The sequence below is a fragment of the Diorhabda carinulata genome, chromosome X (assembly GCF_026250575.1).
Source record: "Diorhabda carinulata isolate Delta chromosome X, icDioCari1.1, whole genome shotgun sequence".
In the NCBI taxonomy this organism is placed as follows: domain Eukaryota; kingdom Metazoa; phylum Arthropoda; class Insecta; order Coleoptera; family Chrysomelidae; genus Diorhabda; species Diorhabda carinulata.
The window spans coordinates 11,366,504-11,394,215 of NC_079472.1; the positions used below are offsets into that span (position 1 = coordinate 11,366,504).

The following is a 27,712-nucleotide window of genomic DNA, read 5'->3' on the forward strand; positions in this document are numbered from 1 at the left end:
ATTTGGATCGATGTATATAACCCCATTCATGAAATCGTAATTTCCCAAGGGAACACGTTAATATCACAGGGTTGTTTTTTTTTTAATATTGCATACAGAAAATTTAATTGCTAAATCTTATAAACTTGATGAATTATTAAAGGAGTTCTACTGTAAAATCTTGAATGATGAATATGAATATAAAAACATCACAGTTATATGACCGACATGATACTTAGAATACGTGGATGATCGCAGAAGTACTGGGTCTGGCCTAGAGATGGCGGTAGTTTCAAATTTGAAGACGCTACGTTGTTTATTATTTGTTTGGCAGCCTTCAATAGTGAACGTTTGAAGAAAATCCACAAATCGGTACTGGATGATCGTCGACTGAAAGTGCACGAGCTAGCAGACATAGTAGACATTTCAAAAAGTGCGGTACAACACATATTATATGAAAATTTGGACATGAGGAAGCTGGGGGCAAGATGGGTGCCGCGCTTGCTCACGATGGAACAAAAACAGAGTCGTGAAGACGTTTCCATCGAGTGTTTGGCAATGTTTCACAAAATTAATGAATTTAAATTTAAATTGCTACCTCATTCATCGGATTTAGCCCCCTCGGATTATTTTCTGTTCCCAGACTTAAAAAAAATGACTCGGCAGTTAATGGCTAGTACTTCTCGTACCACCCACGTATACCGTCATCGTCGCAACTATCCAATTTAATTTTCTGTCTATTTATCATTCGTAATAATCAAATTTAATGATTACTATGTGACAACTAAAGTAAAAGATTTTATTTTAAATGAATCTCGGCCGCCCATGTCCAGTGGCGCCCGTTAGATATGCCATTCCGGCCCACGCTTCGATCAATACTCAGAATCATCTTACGACATAGCTATCTGGATGTTGCTGTTGTTCTCTCTCTCTCTTTTGCATCTTCATTCACAAAACTGGATATAGACTAGGTATAAATAAGGAAAGCGGTGTAGCAATTAATCAAATATCGCGTAAATATAATAATATAGGAAATGAGAGAAAAAATTTTGGTAAAACCGCGTCAATAGAGTAGTGAAAAAGTTCATTTGATGTACTTTGGAGAAGAATGTAATAATTTGGTCCGTCATTCTCTAGAAATAAATGGAAACGTGATTTTTGGTTTTGTATCACGTGATTTTCAGTATGAATTCAGTTTTTACCACCCTATATGTATATAAAGCAACGTGTTGTACATTATTAGAATTACCTCATAAAGCAAAATCGGGAAATTGAAAAAAAAACATCGTATTAATTTACTGAAATTAAAATTTAATATTTAAGGACCTCTGTATACAAAATAACTAAAAATAAAACAAAAATGGTCTTTCGAGCCGGAATAAATACTAATTCACAAGTCTTTTGAAGATCAATGAAATTAAATCGATACGAAAACCAAAGATTTTTTCAAGAATCACTTTTTTCGTTGCCCGTATAAATTTAGTTGTTTGCGTGTTTCAATACTACATTTTATCGCCACGGAATGAATTACATTTCATTGTGCATGGAATTAACACTTTGTAAGTGGCTTCCTTCCTAACAAAAGAAACTCAGACGACTTAAAACTAGCAAATAACGGTTTTTGAAATGAAACGATGTTGAAATGTCATTAATCGTTTAACGTTGTACAATTTCATTTTGTTTCTGAGCTACTAAAATGCGTTACGTCAGTTATTACAATAATTTTAGCAGCCACCATTCCTAAACAGATCGTTTGATTATTAATATTAATGTTATAAATCGCCCGTATATTCGTCACTAAATTATTAATTTGTAATAGGTATCCACCCTGTATATTTCTAATCGACTTATAAGGAAAACAAAATATTAGAAAATTACTTTACTTAATGATCACACTATATATGTATTTGTAAAGTTAATTTATAGTGGAAAACCCTGTATATTTCGTTACGTAAACAATAAAAAAATTATTTTGGGGAAAGTATCCACCCTGTACATTTCTAATCGACTTATATGGAAAACAAAATATTAGAAAATTACATTACTTAATGATCACACTATATATGTATTTGTAAAGTTAATTTATAGTGGAAAACCCTGTATATTTCGTTACGTAAATAATAAAAAAATTATTTTGGGGAAAGTATCCACCCTGTATACTTCTAATCGACTTATATGGAAATCAAAATATTAGAAAATTACTTTACTTGATAATTACACTATATATGTATTTGTAAAGTTAATTTATAGTGGAAAATCCTGTATATTTCGTTAAAAAATAATAAAAAAAAATATTTTGAAACAATTATCCAACCTGTATAATTCTAATGGACTTATACAAAGAACAATATATTAGAAAATTACTTCACTTGAAGATCACACTATATCTGTATTTGTAAAGTTAATTTAAAGTGGAAAACCCTATATATCTAGTCACGAAAATGATAAAAAATTTCTGGTAACCAATTAACTTTTTTCGTTCCTTTTTACAAGGTCGTTGACAATATCAACGGGTGATTTCGCCGAAAAAAAAACTTTCTATTTATAACATTTAAACACAAAAAAAAAATATGTTTGAATTGAAAGAACGCAACGTTTGGACGTGAATTCTAATTACCGATCAGATTACCGGTAAACCCGTTCGAGATTATTTCCGACAGTTGGGCCGTTTGGCTATTTTAAGGAAACACAGTGGGCAATTAAGGCAATGCCACGCCTCGAGCGATAACAAACGACGTAATAATAAATGTCTGCATGCGAAACGAAAATTTTTATTTTATTCATAAGAAATATTACGTCGAGTTTTCTAATTAGTAATCGAGGGGTTGTTATTTTAATAACGTTATAAACAATATTTGGATATCGTTAAAACTAATCTATGTTAGCTGTTTATTCGACTAGGAAGAGTCAACAAGTTTTCGTAGGTACACGTCAAATGTCAAACGACATAATAAAAATAGGTTATACTATGGTATACCTGTATTATTTAAATAAAAACATTAAAAAATATGTCAAAATAATGTTAAAACTAACAGAAGATGTTAAAACGTATTTCAAATTGATATTAACTCATAGAAAAGACGAAAATTCAACTTCAATAATGAATAAAGTCGTCATAAAGTTTGATTATTAAACATATATTTGATATTCAATTGAATTAATTCCGGGTGGTTAACTTCAACAAATGTTATAAAAATTGAGTATTTCTAGAGATCAAGGCCAGCCAAAAGTCCCAGTGACCAAAGAACAGCAGGTCAAGGGTGGCCAACAATTTATGCCATGTATTGTTCTGGCTGCTAGCCACGTATATCCCAAAGTTATAAATAGTTCCACTATTTATGTTAAAAGAAATGAGAATGAGTCTCATAAAATGGATAATGTAACTACTAGTAGAATGTAACACAAAAAAAAACGAAGAGAGATGTCGAAAAAAAAAGGAAAAAAGAATGTGTATCAGCAAACAGTGTATATTGTGGCAACGATGTAAACGTGTCTAAATGTAAATAATTTTTTTTATATAGAAATATTTTTTCTTTTTAAATTTTGCACATTATTGATAATTATAAAAGCATAAGCCAATAAAGATTTATTCCGATTATAATTCTATGTTGAAAATAAATTCAATATAAAGTAATTTGAAACTAATATATACAGATAATTCCAATATTTTTTTTCTTCATAAATATAAAATGGAAGACGACGCCATTAATTCTAATGAAATAAAATGACTAAAATTACTTACTGATGAAACTATAAATTTCAAAATGAGTTACACTGCTTTATACACTCCACATTCACGTATCTCAATTATACATAATTTTTACTAAATTAAACAGAAATAGTATTTAATAAATTGTATACACAAAAATAACATAACGTTTTGTTAATCGCGTTGCATATATTACTAAACTAGATGTTTATTATGAATTCGTAAAAGAAGATTCCAATGTTGCCGCGTTTACTAAAATTCATACAATATTAATATTTATTTTAGATTAATGCCAATTTTCAATAAAATTTCAATTTATATTCGGAACATTAAAGAGCAATTTTGTTTAAAAGATATTTTTTTATATATTTAATACAAAACTATCATTATAAGATATACAGAATTTTACTTTTTTTAAAAGGAATTTTTAGGAATTATTTTTACAGACAGATAAATCTGACAAAGCCGCAATAATCCGAAAACATAAACCGAATTTATTTGGCGGGATATATCAACATGTACAGTTTTTTATAAAAAACGTGTTTATAGAAATAAAAAATGAATTCATTCTATATTTTCCGCCATATTTTGAAAGATATATAGATATGTAAATAAAGAGATAAATCTCATTCGGAAATAGTAAAATATGTTTTCAAACGTATCATTTTTCACTGTATTGAACTGACGCATCTGGGAAACGAAGAAAGATGGCGTATAAAAAGTCAGTACATGAAGTTAGGTTAAGGACAACCCACATAATATATAAGGGTATATTTTCGCGAATTAACTGGAGAAATAATCCCAATACGCCATTATTCAACTCCCACATTTTGAAAAATTGTTTGTTTAATTCAAAATGGCATTTGATTTTAATATATATACTGGTTGTGTGATGATTCTGCTACCCACACGATGTTTTTTTAAACGTGTTATGGCGTTTCATCGTCGAAATAATAATCAGAAACAAAATAACAATGGAGGGATGACTATGTCAAAATAATGATAAATGGTGTTCATTAAAATAGCGTCGACAACGAATATTTCCTGCTCAAAAGCCCGTTTCGTAGTTTCTCTTCACATCGTAAATTCAAACTTCACTCTACCTTATCTTTTGTGGCTTTATTAACAACGGGCACTATACCTGTACTCCGTAGAAGGATCCTAATATTGAGATCAGCATTTATTTTTAGAATATGTTATCGTATAGAGGTGGAAAGAGTTATTTATTATTAACATGGGAGTTTCTCGAATTTGTTGATGAATTTGATTGTTTTTCACAAAATTGTTTCAACTTATTGATATGAAATCGAGGTAGTTTCATGAAATTGTACGAATCTTTGTATGAATTCAGTTTTTATAATCGAATTTCTCTAATTTATGAACAAATTTCCATATTTTCTCAGGGAAATGTCAAATTACCTTGAAGTATTTTGAATATTTATATATTTTGATATATTTTAAATGAATCTTTGCAAGAATTCAGTTTTTATACGGGGTTTCTAAGGGGATTCCTTCATTTTGAGAGCAAATTTCGCAATTATATCAATGAATTAGAAATATTTTGATGAAATTGCACGAATATTTGCATAAAATCAGTTTTTATAATCAAATTCCTCCATTTTGTGAGTAAATTTTGGTATTTTCCCATCGAATCGTCATATTTTATCAACGAATTCCAGTTTTTTTCTCATAATTCCCAAATTTTATCAATGAATTAAAAATATTTTGATGAAATTGCACGAATCTTTGCATGAATTCAGTTTTATAATCGGATAACTCCATTTTGTGAGTAAATTTTGGTATTTTCCCATCGAATCGTCATATTTTATCGACGAATTCCAATTTTTTTCTCAAAATTGTTAAATTTTATCAATGAATTAAAAATATTTTGCTGAAATTGCACGAATCTATGCATGAATTCAGTTTTTACAATAATATTTCTCCATTTTGTGAGCAAATTTCGATATTTTTCCACGGAATTATCACATTTTATCAATGAATTCTCATGTTTCTTTTAAAATTGCTGAATTTTTTGGATGAACTTGGAGTATTTTGATGAAATTGTACATATATTTGCATAAACTCAGTTTTTATTATCAAATTTCTCCATTTCATGACGAAATTTTGATATTTTTGCACAAAATTTCACATTTTATTAACGAATCGGAAGTATTTCCATGGAATCGTACAAATCTCTGTATAAATTCAGTTTTGATTATCGAACTTCTCCATTTTGTCAATAAATTTCGCTATTTTTTTACGGAATTATCACATCTTTACGATGAATTTTTATGTTTTTCTTGAAATTTCTTCATTTTTTTGATGTACTCCATTTTTCCACAAAATTGCTTCATTTAATTGTCAAATTCAAAAATTGTCCATGTAGCTCATTCATTTTATTGATGAATTTGAACATTTTCATGAAATTGCATAAAGTTTTGCATGAATTCATATTTTCATAATCGAATTTCTCTAATTTATGAACAAACTTCCATATTTTCTCTCGAAATTGTCACATTTTATTAACGAATTGGAAGTATGTGCATGGAATTGCACGAATTTTTGCATAAATTCATTATTTATTATCGAATTTCTCTAATTTATGAACATTTCCATATTTTCTCACAGAAATATAAAATTTCGTTGATGAATTTGAAGTATTTTCATGAAATTGCACAAATTTTTACATGAATTAATTTTTTAATAATCGATTGTCTCATTTTATCAATCAATTTGAATAATTTCCATGAAATTACCCGAATTCACGAATCAATTTCTTAATTTTTTCCCCAAATCAACACCGATATTTAAAAACTACTCCAATGAATCGAAATATATTAATCACAAATATATTGTTGTTGTTGCTAAATATGAATTTTATTTTGAAATCGAACAAATCTTGTTTTTCGTATTCATAAAATACATCAGTCAATTAATGAATTTCCACGAGGGCGTTGAAAGACCAAGAGCCCAACCACTTCATTCTCAACGCGTGCTAGTAAGTTACCTCGTATGAATTAGTAATGAGCCTGATAAGTCCCGACTTCGCTGAATATCAACTAGAATCAACTGGAAGTTTGAACAACCGGCTTGAATACATAAATATACCGAGTACAACGAAAATACAAAACATTTACGTCAAATAAATCATATCATTATATTATATAACTTAACTGCAAGGTAAATTATCCATAAATTAATTCCAGTATTGAAAAAAGAAGAATCCCGATTGTCTCTAAAATTCTCCTACAATTTAATTGATTTTAATGAAATAATCCATAGAAAAATATTGACAGAAATAGGGGTCAGTCAGGTCCTGATCGAATACAAATACAGTGTAGCCAGATTGTGATAAAAATGATAGAAATAAAGTAATTGTACAAAAAGGTGAAACTTTACGAAATTCAGTAATGCTAAGGCCTGATTGTACTGAAAATGACTAAAAAAATGATTTCTTAACATATTTGGATCTGATGTATCAACAAAATCTTAAAACTACGTTATTTATAATTAAATTTACCGTCTTGTATGAGGTGTGTGTACACCGAGACAAGGATTAATTTATCTCCTAATGGAAGAACGGCGTGAAAGGACCTGGAACACGTAATTCAATTACGAGAAGAAGCAGGAAGGGACGGATTAGTTCTATAAATAGAGCTCGGATAAGAAATCAAAAAAACGATCAGAAATAGAAAAAGTTATTACAACAAAGACTGGTGGCTAAAAAAATTATCAGGAAATAGTGGAAGGCACCAATAGAGATATTAACGTAAATTTCGATAGAATCGATAGTCTTATATCGATATAAATACAGTGGTTATGAAAATTAAGGCACTTAAGAACATATCGGATAGCTGATGATGGACGAATGATTCAATAAAGAGTATCTAGAGAAGGTACAAGCAAAGAAAGTAACCAAAAGAATGGTACAAACGAAGAAAGTAACCAAAAGAATGGTACAAACAAAGAAAGTAACTAAAAGAATGTTTATTTCTAACGAAATATATCTTATCAAAGAAACAATTAATAGAATAAACATCAAAAAGTCCCTAATAAGTCCAGAGCACTTTCTATGGCTTCTATAGGAAAGAAATAGAAACAAAAGGGGTTGGAAAAGAAGCAAAAGCATCCTTAATTATTTCTAAGCACTTCCTGTAGCTTCTATAGTAAGGAAATTGAAATATGAGATCTAGGAATGGAGCAACAGCATTCCTAATGATCCTGGAGCACTTTCTGTGGCTTCTATAGGAAGGAAATCGAAATCTCGCAGCTAGAAAAGGATCAACAGCTTTCCTAATTATCCTGGAGCACTTTCTGTAGCTTCTACAGGAAGGAAATCGAAATATCACATCTTGAAAAAGACCAACAGCTTTCCCAATTATCCTGGAGCACTTTCTGTGGCTTCTATAGGAAGGAAATCAAAATATCACATCTTGAAGAGGACCAACAGCTTTCCTAATTATCCTGTAGCACTTTCTGTGGCTTCTATAGGAATAAAATCGAAATCTCACAGCTAGAAAAGGATCAACAGCTTTCCTAATTATCCTGGAGCACTTTCTGTAGCTTCTATAGGAAGGAAATCGAAATATCACATCTTGAAAAGGACCAACAGCTTTCCTAATTATCCTGGAGCACTTTCTGTAGCTTCTACAGGAAGGAAATCGAAATATCACATCTTGAAAAGGACCAACAGCTTTCCTAATTATCCTGGAGCACTTTCTGTGGCTTCTATAGGAAGGAAATCAAAATATCACATCTTGAAGAGGACCAACAGCTTTCCTAATTATCCTGGAGCACTTTCTGTGGCTTCTATAGGAAGGAAATCAAAATATCACATCTTGAAGAGGACCAACAGCTTTCCTAATTATCCTGGAGCACTTTCTGTAGCTTCTATAGGAAGGAAATCGAAATATCACATCTTGAAAAGGACCAACAGCTTTCCTAATTATCCTGTAGCACTTTCTGTGGCTTCTATAGGAATAAAATCGAAATCTCACAGCTAGAAAAGGATCAACAGCTTTCCTAATTATCCTGGAGCACTTTCTGTAGCTTCTACAGGAAGGAAATCGAAATATCACATCTTGAAAAGGACCAACAGCTTTCCTAATTATCCTGGAGCACTTTCTGTGGCTTCTATAGGAAGGAAATCAAAATATCACATCTTGAAGAGGACCAACAGCTTTCCTAATTATCCTGTAGCACTTTCTGTGGCTTCTATAGGAATAAAATCGAAATCTCACAGCTAGAAAAGGATCAACAGCTTTCCTAATTATCCTGGAGCACTTTCTGTAGCTTCTATAGGAAGGAAATCGAAATATCACATCTTGAAAAGGACCAACAGCTTTCCTAATTATCCTGGAGCACTTTCTGTAGCTTCTACAGGAAGGAAATCGAAATATCACATCTTGAAAAGGACCAACAGCTTTCCTAATTATCCTGGAGCACTTTCTGTAGCTTCTACAGGAAGGAAATCGAAATATCACATCTTGAAAAGGATCAACAGCTTTCCTAATTATCCTGGAGCACTTTCTGTAGCTTCTATAGGAAGGAAATCGAAATATCACATCTTGAAAAGGACCAACAGCTTTCCTAATTATCCTGGAGCACTTTCTGTAGCTTCTACAGGAAGGAAATCGAAATATCACATCTTGAAAAGGACCAACAGCTTTCCTAATTATCCTGGAGCACTTTCTGTAGCTTCTACAGGAAGGAAATCGAAATATCACATCTTGAAAAGGATCAACATCTTTCCTAATTATCCTGTAGCACTTTCTGTAGCTTCTATAGGAAGGAAATCGAAATTTCAGAGCTAGAAAAGGATCAACAACATTCCTAATTATTCTGGAGCACTTTTTGTGGCTACTATAAGAAGGAAATCGAAATATCACATCTCAAAAAGGACCAACAACATTCTTAATTATCCTGGAGCACTTTCTGTGGCTTCTATAGGAAGGAAATCGAAATATCACATCTTGAAAAGGATCAACAGCATTCCTAATTATCCTGGAGCACTTTTTATGGTTTCTATATGAAGGAAAAACACTCAGGAGGTACTTGCCCGGCTGGATTGCCCCAAAGAATGTTTGAATCTTTGTAAAACAAAGCTAAAACTTGTCAATAGCCTTTTCTAAGAATACTGTCATCACAAGAAGCGTTTGAGCACGAGTTTTCTAGTTCTAAATTCCATTGTGATTTTACGTAAGAGATGATTTGAACAATTATGATACTAATAAAGATTCCAAGGAAAACTATAGCTGTAATAACAAGGATATATTACTTAAACACCCTAAATCATATTTTTCTATGTCATTGGAATATTTACGGAATTCTATAAATAAAAATCGCGTCGAGATGCTGGATTTTTTTGCATTACGAAGATTTGGGGTGGATGTGTTTCTTTAAAATGACAAGTTTCACTTACGGGTTTGCCGTGAGCGAAACGTCGAGCGGATTTCTACAACTGGATATTTTTACTTGTAACATCCGAGGATATGACGTCATTAGTCAAACTTTTGATGTTGTATCCTTTTTTCTTATTTATACAATAAAATATTTTTTAAAACGGTTTCGATGTTCACTACTACGTTTATTCATGAAATTCGTTAAGTGAATTGTATGATTTGATAAAAAAGAAGAATCACGAGAATATATTGTGAGGTTATAAATGGTCCTACGTGCTTAATAGTTTCTTTCTAGTAAAGCATCGCTCAGAATATACTGATATACATCAAATTGAGTCTGGAGTATCACAAGGAAACGTTTAAATCGATCAGTGCACCAAAAATGAGCAATAATGACACCAGAGATACTTCTTTTATATATAGAAAGTTTTATCGTGTATAGTCCACCGTTTTGCTGTACCTTGTCTATACATTAAAATGTTTCAGACATTTTTTTCAATCTTTCTTATTCTTTAAACTGTTTTTCAATGTTGATATTTTGGCTGTTCTCCTCAGATGATTCATTATCATTAACCTAAAGCATGAATATCACCTGTTTTTACAGCATGTGAATTTTCTTGGTTTACTATACAGAGTGTCCCACGACGAGTTACAACTATCTGTATATGGCAAAATAATCATAGTAAAATGATGAAAATTTATACGTTTATGTTTTTGGATACGATCTTTTTAACTAAAATATTTTCAAAGATGGCAAACTTCCGGTTCTACCGGAAGTCGACTGTAACTTTGTTATTTTGAACAGAACACCCTGTATATTAATACATTTTTGAAATCTGCATAAAATTTTAGTATACTTTTGTCTAAAAACTTTTTTCGAAAAATGCATACTTTTTGAGTTATTAATTTTTTTGTAAAAAATTTGACCGCTGCAGACCCTTATAAATTATTTTTTTACGAAGATATTCTTGAAGATACGAAAATGGTTTCTGTTCGGTTGCTTTTAGCAAAGTCAGAGTATTTGAATCTATGTTGAAAAATTCTTCATTTTATACGGGGTGTGTATAAATAGTGTTCAAAATTTAACTTTAACACACCTGCATCTCTAAAAATTTACAGTAAACATTTAATATTTGGATATCGATACGGTTTAGGTATAGGAAAGTATACATGAATTTGCCTTATTTTTTACCCCTGAATGCATTAAAATAGAAAAAACTGTGAGGTTCTATATGAAAAAATAAAGAAATTTCAAATTTAAGAAGTTACACTTTGAACACTTTATATACACACCCTGTATAGTATGAACAACTTTTCAACATAGATTCAAATATTTCGGACCTTGCTTAAAACAAACAAACAGAAATCATTTTCATATATTTAAGGGTATCCTCGTAAAAAAATAATTTATAAGGGTCTGCAATAATAAAATTTTTTACAAAAAAAATAATAACTCAAAAAGCATGCATTCTTCGAAAAAAGTTTGTAGACAAAAGTATACTAAAATTTTACGTAGATTACAAAAATGTATAAATATACAGGGTGTTCTATTTAAAGTAACAAGGTACAGTCTACTTCCGGTAGAACCGGAAGTTTACCATCTTTGAAAATATTTTAGTTAAAAAGATCGTATCCTAAAACCCAACCGTACAAATTTTCATGATTTTGCTACGAGTATTTTACCATATATACAGATAGATAATTTTAACTCGTCGTGGGACACCCTGTACAATCACGAACTTTGGCAAAACTGCGATCTTAATAAATGGTAGTTGACAATGAAGGTAGATGAGAGATAGGAATAGACGGAATAGCTTTATACTATTCTATTGAAATTTGTAAAGTCTATTTCCACAAAATGATTTTTCCACCAGCGATAATTTGATGTCGAGGATTGAATTTTACATCCCTTTTAGAGCAAACATCATCAAAGTGTATGTGACAATTGACATTGACCGCAATTACACATTTTTATTGCACCAGCGCCACCATTGATAAGTGGCAGAACTAAATTTGTGTTGCCGAAATTTACATGCGGAGTGGATCTTCTTATTGAGTATGTTTTGTGAGCCTAACGATTTCCAGTTACATATTACAGGCTGGTCTTCGAGCTGCGTGCTAATAGTAAGAAAAATGTTTGCCGTATCGTGTGTAACCCGCCATAGAGATAAATCCAAATGTGAGTTATTTCACAGACAGACCTTTCGACTAGGTTAAGTATTTATCCATGTGGTCCAAATAGACGATTATAGCTTAAGAAAGGACATATTTTAATGAAAATATGTCCTACATGTCAAATTTTGTAAATTTATACTATTTACATAGTGTGTAAATAAATTAAATTGATTGTAAATTCCCGAGGGTCGTAAAAAAAAAATAAATGTTACTCGTGTAGTAATTTTTGATTTTCCCCTAACGATTATTGGAATTGAATCGACGTGCAAATTAACAGGAAGTAATCGTGAGTAAATTATTACATTTTATGATTATTTTCTTGAGAATATATTCTTAAAACCAACTGTTTCCTTGTTATGGACAACGATCTAAAAATATTCATATTCCCTAAACCATAAATTTTATCGAGTTAAACAAAAAATCGATTGAAAAATTTATTTTTGTTATCTTCAGATTGTACAGATTATCCCTGTTTAAGTTACGTATCGTTAACCATCGGGCGTAAGCCGCCCCTGGCTTTCAGATAGTATTTATAAATTATTTATTCCGTCAAATAACATGGATTTACGAAATCTTCCATTAAAAATTCATAATGTTCGTACCAAAAAACTTATTTGGAGTAATTTCTCGAATTAATACGAAAAAACTTATTTGGTATAATATCTCAAATAGGGGTGGTTTTTAAGGGTTGAAACGTTGAGAAAATGATCACTTACCCGACTGTCGTATCTCAAGTATACTAATTCTCACTAATTTTTGAGTTTAAGATAGAATTAATACCAAAAAACTAATTATTTGAAGTAATTTATCGAAAAGAGGTAGTTTTTAAGGGTTGACACATTAAGAAAATGAGGGTTATAGTGACTATAACAACCTAAAACTTTGAACGTACGTACGAGTACATTGTTGTCAAAAAAATCGATTGAAAAATACATTTTTGCTATATTTAGATTATACAGGTTGTCCCTGTGAAAATTACGAATTGTTAACCATTAGGCACGAGCCGCCCCTGGCTTTCAGATAGTATTTGTTCCGTAAAATTACATGGATTTAGGAAATCTTCCATTGAAAATTCATAATGTTCGGATGTATAATTTCGAAAATATATTTAAATGGATTTCGTAAACTTTAAAGTCCTACAACTCAGAAACGAGGCGTCGTATGAGAATTTTTTCTATGTCACAGCATTATTTTCACGTCATCTACTCACCCTTTATATTTCTTGAAAAACTAATATTTCACGAGATATACATGATTGGAAATGTTTATTTTTTATTTAAATTCACATGTTTGAACTGTTTTTTTTTGGAAAATTTCAAAAACTGGACGTTCTATTGGAAATTTTGTTCATAAAAATAGAAAAGTGAACAATTTTTGGTAGTTTTCGTTCATTTAAGTACAACAGTGTTGAGATAGGGGTAGCGAAAAAAAATTTCTCGAAGAATTTCTTCTCGTAGCCAATTTTTTCTTCAGGGGTTGTTTATAAGAGTTGAAACATTAAGAAAATTAAGGTTATTGTATCTATAACAACCTAAAACTTTGAACAATAATTATTTTGCAATTTTATATCGTATTAATACGAAAAAAAACTATTTTTCAAGTAAGTTAATAGGGGGGGTGGTTTTTGAGGATTTATGTGACTTTCATACCCTAGAATATGCAATGATACTAATTTCAAATTTTAATATCCGATTAATAACTGGAAAACTCATTTTTTCAACTAATTTACCCATTTGGGGTGGTTTTTGAAGTCTTGAACAATAAAAATAGTAAATTATATAATAATTATCATGACCTAGAACTTGAAATAATGATTATTTTCAACTGTAGATCAAATTGATTTGAAACAACTGATTTTTTAAGTAGTTTTCCCAATAAGGGTGGTTTTTACCATATCAAAGAAATTAGAGGGTTAATAAATATCATGATCCAAAACTCAAAAATGATAGTTTAATACTTTTATATCAAATTAATAAGAAAAAACTTATTATTTGGAGTAATTTCTCGAATAGGGGTAGTTTTTAAGAGGTGGAAACTTTGAGAAAATGATCACTTAACAGACTGTCGTATATCAACATTTCTAATTCTATAGTTTTTGAGTTTAAAATCAAATTAATACGAAAAAACTTATTATTTGGTGTAATTTCTCGAATAGGGGTAGTTTTTAAGGGTTGAAACGTTGAGAAAATGATCACTTACCTGATTGTCGTATCTCAAGTATACTAATTCTCACTAATTTTTGAGTTTAAGATCGAATTAATACGAAAAAACTTATTATTTGGAGTAAATTCTCGAATAGGGGTAGTTTTTAAGGGGTGGAAACTTTGAGAAAATGATCACTTAACAGACTGTCGTATCTCAAGTATACTAATTCTCACCAATTTTTGAGTTTAAGATCGAATTAATACGAAAATATTATTTTTACAACAAATTTTTTTCTTAGGGGTGGTTTTTAAAGATAGAAACGTTCTAAAAATGGGATTTATAAATGACTATTTTCAACCTACAATATATATACATATTTATTTCACATTTAGAGGTGTTATTTTGATTGGAACAACATCGAATTTCATACTTTTGTAATTGATTAGCTTTAGGATTAAATCTCAATTCCTTAAAATTGAAACGAACCACCAGAAATATACGATGATGATCCAAGAAGTATCTGACCTAATATATAAATTTCAACGTTATCTAATTTAGCTCCATACACGTTTCCCAGCGATGTTCAATAAGTTCGACATCATCTTCTTATTGCTGGAAAATCTTTGACCACAGAGCCATTTTTTCATATCTTGGAATAGAAAATAATCCGAGGAGGCTAAATCTAACGAATAGTGTGTTTGAGGTAGCAATTCAAACTTTTATTTATTAATTTTGGCCATTCCTATAACGGATCTCAGATCTGCGATGTATTAATGAAACAACACTTTCTTCATAGCCAAACGCGATTGTTTTGGCTTGTTTTCTTCGCTCAAACGTTGCAATAGGTTCGCATAATACTAGCAGTTAATAAATTTGCCTTTTTCAATACATAAAAATACAAATTACTCCACGCGCATCCCAAAAAACTGACGCCATAACCTTGCCTGCAGGTGGATCAGTCTTTGCTTTCTTTTTTGCCGGTTCTCTCTTTTCAGCCTATTGTTTTAATTGATCTTCTGTCTCTGGTGTGAAGTGATGGACCCACGTTTCATCCATGGTTATGAAACGGCGCAAAAATTCTGTGAAACATTGTCAAACACTCGATGGAAACATCTTCACGAACCTGTTCTTGTTCCATCGCAACAAGACATTGCAAATAAACTCTTAGGCCCATTTCGCACCAAGTCTGTCTAATTCATTCGCGTTCAGTCAACTCGGACGCTTTTGAATTGGAAATATTAACTTACCATTAAAACAAAGAGAATGTGTAAATCTGGTTTCATACTAAGCGCGTCCCGTCAAACGCCAAAACGTCAAGACTTGCCTAAACTTATTGCGACTCAGCCGGTCGAAAATTTTTAAAAACAATCAGTCGTTACAAAAACATTTCTGCAATTTATTAAAACGGCATTTTTAAAGTTTGTTAAAGCAAAAACTCATTTTTTATAATTTGTGGGTTGGACGTTTTCTGCTCAACTACGTTTGGTGAACACTGTATTCGGCAGTGTGTGTTTACCGTCGATACACCCGATGCAGTTCGGCATTTGGCAAATCGTATAAAACGATTCAGTGCGAAAGCAAATTTTGACGTGACTCGACTGAACAAAACTTGACTAGACGCGCATAAACTGGACTGGTTTGGTGCGAAATGGGCATAATGGATTCGTTAACTCATTTGGTCGACCATTGCGATGCTGGTTTTCGCAGGTCGTGCTGCCTCGTTTAAACTCTGCTACTCAATATTTTACTGTTAATAACGAAGGATTAGTTTTACCCAGAGTAGAATCTAGTTCAGCTTTTATATTGGTTGGACTAATGCCTTCTAAATAAATAACTATGAGCATGTTAACAAATTCACTGAGAACGTTTATTGTTGATGGCTGCCGAACAAATACTAAACAACATGGCGTCTTCAAACTTGAAACATATGTTTCATAGACTGTGTAATTTCTAATATATTAATATTTTCAAATCAACTACCGCCATCTCTAGTTCAGGCCATGTACTTCTGGAATCTCACGTAATTTTCATTTTTTTTTCTCCTCATTACTGGACTATAAATCCAAATCAATTTACGTACCAATTTCGATATTTTTCACATTTTATTAATAAATTTGAATATTTTTCATTGAATTGTCTCATTCTATTTATATATTTATATGATTTTGTACGCAATTATTCAGTTTTACATAAAGGTCATATTTTGTTACTTATTTACTGGACTATATATGTTTTATAGACTGTGTACTTTCTAATATATTAATATTTTCAAATCAACTACCGCCATCTCTAGTTCAGGCCATGTACTTCTGGAATCTCACGTAATTTTCATTTTTTTTTTCTCCTCATTACTGGACTATAAATCCAAATCAATTTACGTACCAATTTCGATATTTTTCACATTTTATTAATAAATTTGAATACTTTTCACGAAATTGTCTCATTCTATTTATATATTTATATGATTTTGTACGCAATTATTCAGTTTTACATAAAGGTCATATTTTGTTACTTATTTACTGGACTATACCATTTTCGTGTAATCCCAGATGACGATGTTTCCCAACAAATTTCATAGGAAACTTCTCGATCAAATAATTAATGATCTATCAGTATATTGATTCATATTATAGTCTAACTTCCCCGGGATTTAATTACACGTAAAAAGTACTTATAGAATATCCCTATAACGTGCATTTTTCCAAAAGTATTCAAGTTTCAAATACGTTTTAATTCGGTGAATTTTTTTTTAAATCACATTGTAGTTGTACTTTGATGCATATTGAAGTGCAATTTGACGCGTCCCGGCGCCCTGATCGATCGTTCGGAATTGAGAAGAGGTAGCTACATCCTGCAACCGGTTCAGGGAACAAAAGCGGAATCCCGGACCGACTGGCGACACATCAGCGGCAGCGGATAAAGACACATAGAAATCGCTAACGCTACACGTTCGCTCACCTGCACAGGTGATTTATATTTGTATGAATTTCTTATATATTAGACCTGTCATATATTAAACATAACTTCTTTTCAATTAAATCGTTTTAATTATTTGAAATCATAAACTGATGTCTTATTTTATAAGAAATTCTGTCAAAATTCTGACAGCTGGTTCTGTTTTGTACCTGTTTTTAGGTTACTTTAATTTGACATTTTACTTACAAATATGAAGGAATTTGGAGATTATAAGTATTTTAAATATCGATATTAAATATTGATTTTATAATGACATATTATTTATATCACGAAAATTAACCTCACTTATCAGTTATTTGAATATTCTTATTATATATAAAAGTAAATCATATATAACCTATAAATTAATGTAGAATCTTGTATTGTCAATTTTATAACCTTATAATTATATTGTAACGTTTTCACTGCTCACAGCTTGCGTTACTTTTGTTGTTATAAACATTATAAGTACGATATAAACGCAAGTGTTATTCGAAGTTTGCCAGACGTGGTGTAACTGGTTGCAGAATTATGTTGCTTATAACAGCAAAGCTGCTTCCCCTTTAAAAGGTTCGAGCAGCATCTAGTTAACTGTTCGCGAATTAAGTTATTCGTGCAGTATTTTGTGGATATTAATTTTTGGTTGTTCAGTCCGTTGAAAGGTGGTTTTGATGAATGATTTGTTAGCTGGTGTTTATGAAATTGAGCTATTGTTGCACCTGGCTAGATTGTCGTCATGACGTGTGACCCGATTTTGCTCAAGAAGTCTGCTGCTAACTTCATTCATATTTTCTTTTTGCTAGTCAACCGATGTGGAATTTTTCATTATGGATTTGATTATAAATTTTTAAATTTGGACTCAATTTTATATTTGCAGAGAGATAGTTACCTTGTTCTTTTGGTCTGCGATCGTGTATATAATCTTTGCGTGCTAGCGTGAAGATTAATTTCTCCAGAGATTTTTGAAAAGCGGATTTGCCGGCCTAAAGGAGCCTTCCGTCGATTTCAAAAATTGTTAAGTGACTTCTAATAAGAAGTAGATATAAGTTCCCTTCGTTTAAAAGGAAGGTAAGATCTTTTTTTTTTGTAAAAGCAGAAATATTTCTAATTACTGTCATATGAATTAGGTTACTCTCCAAATTATAGACTACCTTTTTTTTATTGCATTCAGGAAATGTTAAAAATTTAAGTTAAATTATTTATTTAATATTTATTAGTCTATAAATTGGCGAAATTTTCACAGATTGCATTTTGTGCATTTTTCTTTTTTATTTAATTAGGGACCTAGTTTTGGACAGACCTTTATTGGGGTTTAAAACTTAAACGACCTTAATTTGGATTTAACGTCAAACTTTGAATACCTAATCTGGGATAATTAACTGAATGAACTTCTTTAATTCCTAACTGCATTCTACGTATATGGTCCTATTTGTATTCTTCTGACAAGTAGGGAGCCTTATGTGTTGCTAAAGGTCAGATCCACTCATATTAGTTCTTTTGTTGTAAAATTTTTGGTAAACCAACAAACTCATGAGTTTTGCAGGTAATTTTTTTAACTTGGTTTTTTTGTAATTTAAAACTTCAAATATAGAACATTGTATTTTATTTTCAACAAGCAGCTTTATTCCTGAAGATACCTCAACCTATTTGTATACCTTTCTCAGTTTAGGTTAAAAAATTGAGTGGCGCCCCATTGGGAAATTGAAAGCATACAAAATTTGTATACCTCTTAAACACAACAAAATATTGCAACGACAACACACATTAACATGATGAGCTTAATTGGAACCCAAAATGGTTACAATATAAAAAAAATTATGAGTGTTTACTCCCAGTGTATGACAAAAAAAGTGACAATCGTTGAAAAAGAGTATAAAAGGCAGAAAAAAATTTGTAGTTAGTTACCAAAAGTTACTAAGATTTCGATGATACTTCATCTATAAATATTATTATAAAATCAAAGGAAAGAAAGTGTTTCTTCATGTTGATAGATGATAAGTAAATATTTTAGACTACAGGGAAAATAAAAAGAGATATAACTACTTCAACTAACTATCATCGACATTATTTAGGAGTAGTACTACCAGTACTACGACCAATACCAAATCAACTTTCTGCTATTGTTAGTTGTAGAATTCAACAGGAATTGACCAACAAGTTTTGCCAGCATTTACATGCAGGGTCAGCTAGTATACTATAAAATATCAGTATTGTGAAATGGTACATTTTGACACGTTTTTTTCACATATTATTAAAACAGAATAATGAAACTTGTCACTCAACCGAAGAAAAACAATGAACACAATGAATTCAATGGAAAATGAAAAGAGAAAGTTAATGAATTAATGCGATTATGAATCGAGTTGACATTAATTGATTCTAAGAATAAAAGACGAGATAACAATCGCTATTTATAATGATTCTTAATTTTAATATATCATTTCATCAATTTACATATTAAATATTCAACTACCGTTAATAAATTGATATTCTATTTAAATAACTAATTTATAATAATGATGGGTTTATATTTTCGAATGATTGGTCACACCCTGTAGTATAAATTTTTTAATTTACCCATAAGTTTAACGTAAAATTTCTAATTTTTTTCACAAGTAACTGTTGTTTAGAAGCGTACTGCATTTTTCTTTTTTTGTGTTAGAGAAACTGCACTGTGGATGAAGTACCAGACCTTCCTCTAGGACTATCAAAAGGTAAAACAAGTAAAAAATATAAATAACTGGACGAAATATTTGAATTTGAAGTATGCCGCCTAATGCAGAAAGGAAACTGTAGTTTATTAGTGCTAATGAACCAAGAGATGGGGCTGAAATGAGTTGGCTATCTATCAGATGTGGTTTATCTATGATCCACACCACGTTGTTTAGTTTTATCACCTTATCGAGGCGTAGGAGTAGAATTTTGAAGCCTGGGGTGGACAACAGTGTATGGTACTAAAATGTACCAAATGAAGTATTTTTAAATGTCTATAATGGAGAAAAAAATCGGTTTTGTTGAACAAGTACTTTCAATTTTTCAATAGAATTTTCAAAACTTAAAACTTACGATACAGGGTAGCTTAATATATTTAAAATATTATTATATATATAATATATTTAAAATAAAATCGATCTGGTTTTCGCCAAAATGTGGTACGTATAATTTTTTTTCCATAAAAACTTGTATAAAACTTGCTTCATATAGTTTAGATATTGTAATTTCTATAATTTCAAATACGCCCTCTAGTGGTGGACCTAAAATTCTGAAAATAATTTCCACGTTTTCCACGGTGTCATTTAGTTACAATTTTTTTCCCTGTGTTTGTAAAACCGAGATTCGATGCAAAAAAATTTGAAAATGAGTAGATGACGTGCAAATAATGCTTTGACATGAAAGAATTTTCTCATACGACGCCTCGTTTCTGAGTTGTAGGACTTTAAAGTTAAAGTTTAAATATATTTTCGAAATTATACATCCGAACATTATAAATTTTCAATGGAAGATTTCGTAAATCCATGTAATTTGACGGAATAAATACTATCTGAAAGCCAGGGGCGGCTCGTGCTTAATGGTTAACAATTCGTAATTTTCACAGGGACAACCTGTATAATCTAAATATAGCAAAAATGAATTTTTCAATCGATTTTTTTGACAACAATGTACTCGTACGTACGTTCAAAGTTTTAGGTTGTTATAGTTACTATAACCCTCATTTTCTTAATGTGTCAACCCTTAAAAACTACCTCTTTTCGATAAATTACTTCAAATAATTAGTTTTTTGGTATTAATTCGATCTTAAACTCAAAAATTAGTGAGAATTAGTATTCTTGAGATACGACAGTCAGGTAAGTGATCATTTTCTCAACTTTTCCACCCTTAAAAACTACCCCTATTAATTTGATAGAAAAGTATTAAATTATCATTTTTGGAATATGATAATTATTAAACTTCTCATTTTCTTGCTGTAAAAACTACCTTTATTGGAGAAAATACTTGAAAAATTAGTTGTTTCAAATCAATTTGATCTACAATTGAAAATAATCATTATTTCAAGTTATAGGTCATGATAATTATCACATAATTGAATATTTTTATTGTTTAAACCTTTAAAATCCACCCCAAATGGGAAAATCAGTTTAAAAAATGAGCTTTCCAATATTAATAACAACCCCTGAAGAAAAATTTAGTTTCGAGAAGAAATTGTTCAAGAAATTTTTTTCGCTACCCCTATCTCAACACCTGTTGTACCTAAATGTACGAAAAATAACAAAAATTATTCATTTTCCAATTTTTATAGAAAAAAATTTCCAATAGAAGTCCAGTTTTTGAAATTTTCGAAAAAACAATTCAAACATGTGATTTTAACTAAAAAATAAACATTTCCAAACATGTATGTCTCGTGAAATATACCATGTAGATTTAAATGGAGACTATGTAGATGAAACTTATCAAGCAACCCTCCTTTTTATATAGTGCGTATCCAGAGAATTGCAAAACTTAATTTAATAAAACTATCGATCATATTATTTGTTGAACCTAACAATTTCCCTTAGGTAGAGATTCAATTAAAGTTTTCCCTTGAGTAAAATGGAATAAAAAATCTGGAAATAACTATATAGAAAGCTTTTTCCATAGAGGAATATAACTTATAGGAACTGATACACTATTCAAAAGATTTTTACAAAAAGAATCTTACGAATTAATTAATTTTCAATTATTAATAAGTTTCTCATTATTATCAGGGAATCGAAAATTCGTCATAATAATTCATTCCGCTTAAAAAAAAACAAGAAACGTTAATACCAATGGAAATTAAATTGACTATTACTAGTAACGGCTCGTAGAGACCAAATTTTCTAGGTTATGAAAAAAAACTCACCTTGTTTCGTCTATCAAAGAATTCTCGTGTTGAAATGATAAATTATTCAGATTGTACAGATTATTCCTGTACAAGTTACTCAAGCCCAGAAACGAAGGGTCGAATGAGAAAATTTTTTATGTCTAAGAGACCACTCAAGTGTTTATTACACATAGCACGGTTACCAGAACTGAAAAGTTATAAAACAGAAGAAGAGACGATCAGGCGTCAATTTTGCAACAAGTAGAGGTCGAAAATCCCCAAATAGAATAGCTCTTAGTCGAAAAGGCATTGCAACACAGTTCTGATAAGATTTATTTTCGTATTTCATCAAAAATTTACAATTTTTGTTTCAATTCATTTCTCACATTCATAAATTTGCTTAAATCTCTCATAGATTGTCCAACATCACAACTACTAATCTCGTATATTTGAATATAAGTATCGATGTTACTGAATTTCTGATTCAAGGGGGAATTAGCATGCAAATAACCTGAAAGAACACCCACATAGCCAATAACAATGTAATTTTTGATATAAATATATTCAGAAGTAATTTCATCTTACAGCTCCCAAGCGGTTTCCACCTGAAACCCATTAAAATATTTCATTTCGGAGTATATAGTCTCTAGACGATCCCACCACGCGAAGAAACCACTTCATTGGATGCCAATTTATTTCTAATAAGTTTTTTTTCACTTTCCCCTGTATTTTTATAAGAAAATGAAATATTATTGAAGATATCATGTTTTTGGTAATCATAACGTACCTAGAATTGAGTATACTTTTGAAATAATCTTATTTCTTATAAAACACATCATGTACGAGGGCAACTCAACTTATCTACCACACTTTATACTCCTTGTCGTCAATTATTGCTAGAAGTATCAAATAGGACGATATTGAAGGATGATAACCTATGTATAAACTCCACTAAATGTAAGCATAAGCATCAACAGTGGATGACTATTGGATGATTATTTAAAATAAATAATTAGTAACGAGTCCGGATCTGCCTTTCAGCTAACTTCACTTCGTAATATTTGATTTAGTACTTTCAGCAATGTTTAAATGATCAATTTATTCAACTATAGGTGGCGCTGATAATTAGAATCATCATTAAATTGATGTGATCACTCAAATTAAAATGAACGATGCAAATATGTCATTTAAAACCGTAAAATAATCAGTCTTTCATGACGCCTACGTACGATTCACAACAAACAACTTTAGAAAACTTTTTCACTCTCTGACGTAACGTTTTGGAAGGGTTCCAACGATGACGATGGTTAGATGATTCCTTGGAGCAGTTTATGCGACTAGTGGGTGGATGTTTTTGGGATTTTACAAGCAGAAAAGTGATAAAACCCACTCGGAAATCGAATTCTTAAAAATTTAAATCTAAGTCTGCTTTCAAATAGAGCATCAATAATGATCTTCGGTTGAGTGGAGAAGGAAAATTTGATCGATGATATGACAACGTTGCAATCTTTTATACCGTTACGTCATCGTCTTGATAAAGTAAAAAATATTTATTTTATTACTTGTATTCATTTCTTTAACGTGATTGGTGAATTTAGAAGAAAATTTTCTTGCTACAAATCTCGTGAATCAATTTTCGAACAGTCTGTCCCAAAGTTTTTTTCAGTTAATGAGAGTTTTTGCTAATTTTCCCGACTGTAGACTTCGAAAACAGCTTAAAATATTGTAGAAACGAAGATGATAAACAAGACAGATAACATCAGTATCGCAACCAGGGGTGGAGTACTTTGAAAATTGAATTTTGTGAGATAAACCTATGGTATAATACATGTTATACTATACGGGGTATAATGAAACTTATTTATAAAACCCGTATATCTATTTATATTTATGAAATAGATCGATACAGTCGAAAATTAAACGGAACATATTCTAAAGAAACCCTTATTTTTATTTTGCAATAAATGTGAACTGAATAGCAATTGCTTCAATTCTACTAAACAATATTTATGGCACAATCAGTTCGATGAAAATAAACTGTCAGCGTCCATGCAATAATGGCGGTATACTAAACAGGGACGGCTCTGAATCTAAATACCACAAAATTATATAGTTTGAAAATTCCATTGATATTTATGATTTATTGAAGCAACATTTTGTATTTTCACTATACAGGACGTCGTTTAATTGATATTCGACTGATTCAAAACTGTTTTAACATTATATAACGAATATCAATTTCCGGAAAATGTTCGTTTCCTTAAGACGAACCGGGGAATTGTTAAAATTTATGTCCCGATCAAGGGAGGCGGATTTTTATGTACGAAAATATAGAAGATGCCAATGTGGCTAATAAACAAGGCCAATATGGCATCAGAAGTTCCATTAATGTGTATAAAGGGTCTGTTGAACTCTATTATGACTATTCGACGGGAAAAACTAACAGAAAAACTGTTTTCACATACAGTGAAATTCGAAATTAAAGAATGTTCACTTGAAGTTAATTAAATATTGAGAATAATGAAAAAAAAAATGAAATAGTAAGAAAGTAAATTGGACTAAACAAAAAAAATGGAAAAAGGTAAGTAAAATATAGTGGAATAAAAGGAAAAGAAAGAAATCATATGAAATATAACGTTATAAAGTGAAACAGAGTGAAATAACATTAAATTAAATTAAACAGAAGAAGAGTCTCAAATGAGGTAGGTGTATTGAAGAGTCGTAAAGTGAATCGATATAAAATAAGATGATGTTGAGTGAAATAACGTAAATCAAACTAAAATTGAACAAACTGATATAAAGTGAAATAAAACTGCAATAAAGTGAAGTAAAACCGTAATAAAGTGAAGTAAAACAGTAATAAAGTGAAGTAAAGCATAAGAAAGTGAAATTAAATCAATGTTAGAGTGAAATTGAGTAAAATGAAGTGAAATTGGATAAAATTAAATTAAATGAAGCGAAATGCATTGAATCACTGTGAAATAAACTAAAGTACAGTGACGTAAGTTGAAGTAAAGCTAGAGGAATGCAACATGTTATAATAGTGATAGAAACAAGGAGGTTTATATAAGGTGAAAATCCCAAAATTGTAGAAAATAATCATGAAACATCAAACACAATGATGTGAGGTGAAATAAGACCAAATAAAGTGAAATGAAATGAAAAAATGTGAAATGACGTCAAAGCAAGTGACATAAAGTGAATTAAAAATAAATTACATGAAATAGAGTCGAATAAATGCACGTAAAGTGAAATAAATTGAAGTAAAACGGAGCAAAATAGAAAAAGTGAGTGAAAATCGTATAAAGTGGAGTGAAAAAAGTTGAATGAAGTAGAATGGAGAGAAGTGAAACGAAATTAAACTTTAAGTGGGGCGAAATGAAGTGAAAACTTAACATAATTGTTGTTCGTATATTTTTTTCACCTTAGTTTATAATTTCCAACCTTGAATTACATGTTATTAGTCAATTAAGTAATCAAACTGAGGTATTTTTACAGTGTACTATAGATAAACGTACATTAGAGCTAATGAAATAGTCCGATAAGGCGACAATATTCAGTTAATAGCTAGTTTTGCAGATAATTTATATTATTACTGATGTGTGATGTGATATAACGGCGTGTTGTTTTTTTCCTCTTTTCATTTGAGTAAATAATACCCGTATTTAGAGGAAAAGTGACGCAATTTTCTTTCCAAGAAAATTAATACACTTTAGCTAAGACCTTGGATAAACGTGACACATATACGAAACGCTCCTCGGTGTATCAACACTCAACGAATGTTTGTCAAATCATTGTAATTATTAAAAAATGAATAATTGAAAGTATATATATATATATATATATATATATATATATATAAAATATAATATAAATAGGAGAAATTGATTCCAGGAAAACATCGAGAGCATGAAAAAACTACTTTGGCGGGAATCACGTTATGAAGTTGACAGTTCAAGGCTTGGAAAGAAACAGTATGACTTTGTAAACGGAAAGTGGATCATCGTTACGCAATATTAATACAAATCGTTTCAATTATATGTTAAATAGTTTTATGTGTATAAATTTTCGATATTAATATAAAATATCGTTTAATATTCAATTTTCCAAAGTCTCAATGCTACTTATTTCAATACGTTTAGAATCAACTGCTCTCAAGACATTATGTGAAATGTGTTGCCTATACGAAATACCAGTGATATAATGGAGGGAAATCTATTTAGCGATTTCATTTACAAGGAAATTATTGAATTATGTTTGGAAGTGGTGAGTGTGTTTGTGTTTGTGAGTGCTTAACAAAATTTATAAATACAAATTAAGTGAATTCTAAGGATAATAAAAGTTTAGATTCGGTAAGTTTTTAATAATTTAATCAACTATATTTTCAAGGTTAGATTCGTTATAATACGTTCAAATATTTTCCTATGACCAAATATTCAATTTAATTATGATGTTAGTAAACCATTTTAGGTGAAATAACTTAAAATTTGATATCTCATAAATCATTTCCTCAAGTTTAGACATAATATAATGCTTTATAATACAGTAGTGGACGAAAATAATGCATTCCATTTTAGAATATAAAATTCACGTAAATTCTAAATTCTTTAGTATTCGATGTTGGCTTTTTATCGATTTCGATTTAAGTACAATGTTGCCCGGACATTTTACTCTACTAAATTACACAACAAACAGAGAATTATGGCTGCTGGTCTCGAGTGAACTAAATTTGTTTGTTTACTGCATTTTATAATAGCGAAGAACGAGGTTATTCTCGAAAAACGCCGCGCCGTTTGAGCTCGTCGGTTATCCTTAATTGTTATTACTTCTAAACAATCCTCTTAAGCATTAAACTTGAATTATTCTCAAGACAATCTCAATTTCATAACAATTTAACGTCTCAAAAAAAAAACAATTGAAACACTATTTAAATATAGATAATTATTGTTTCATTATAATTGTAACAGCGTATCATAACATGTAAGGTAATCTAAAAGTAAATTTGAGTTAACTTCAAAAATGTATAAAGTTTCGCGTAAGATAGTTTGTTTTTGACACAAACACAGATGACGTCAATTCATTTAATGGCCAATGAACTTTATCGACCCAATTTTATTTTGAAACTGGAACAATATAAGAGAAATTCGGGATATGCAGTTGCTTTTTTTCACCTGTTATGATGATTTTATCCTAAATTAGTTGATTGATCAACTGCCAAAATTCGAGTTAATTCCATTCATTGATGTTATAGTGAATAACGCACAACAGAACGTTTCTGGTACGTCACAAATGTCAAACTTCAATTTGTTTATCGTAAAAGATTTATGAGCGGTTTTTATAGCATTAACTAACAATTTTGAGCTTGTAAATTAGAAAAATATGGAAATGTTTTTATACTTTTTTTAAGACATTTTATTCTCTTATTTATTACTTTATGTTAGTAAACTCTGAAATAACCAGTCTTATTTTGCTTAAAATATTAATAACATATAAAAAAATTCGACCTAG

The 27,712-nt window shown here is 30.4% G+C and overlaps 2 protein-coding genes across 3 annotated transcripts in view; one reads left to right on the forward strand and one right to left on the reverse strand.

Annotated features, from left to right (window-relative positions):
- Positions 1 to 27,712, reverse strand: part of LOC130902370 (uncharacterized) — a 66,498-nt gene that overhangs the window by 20,349 nt on the left and 18,437 nt on the right. The window lies entirely within an intron of this gene.
- Positions 26,129 to 27,712, forward strand: part of LOC130902369 (D-beta-hydroxybutyrate dehydrogenase, mitochondrial) — a 34,074-nt gene continuing 32,490 nt past the window's right edge. The window contains exon 1 of one of the 2 annotated variants that reach the window (XM_057814466.1): positions 26,129 to 26,556. The gene's annotated coding sequence lies outside the window, so the exon portion shown is untranslated. The remainder of the gene's footprint in view (positions 26,557 to 27,712) is intronic. The other variant, XM_057814467.1, reaches the window with a different exon arrangement.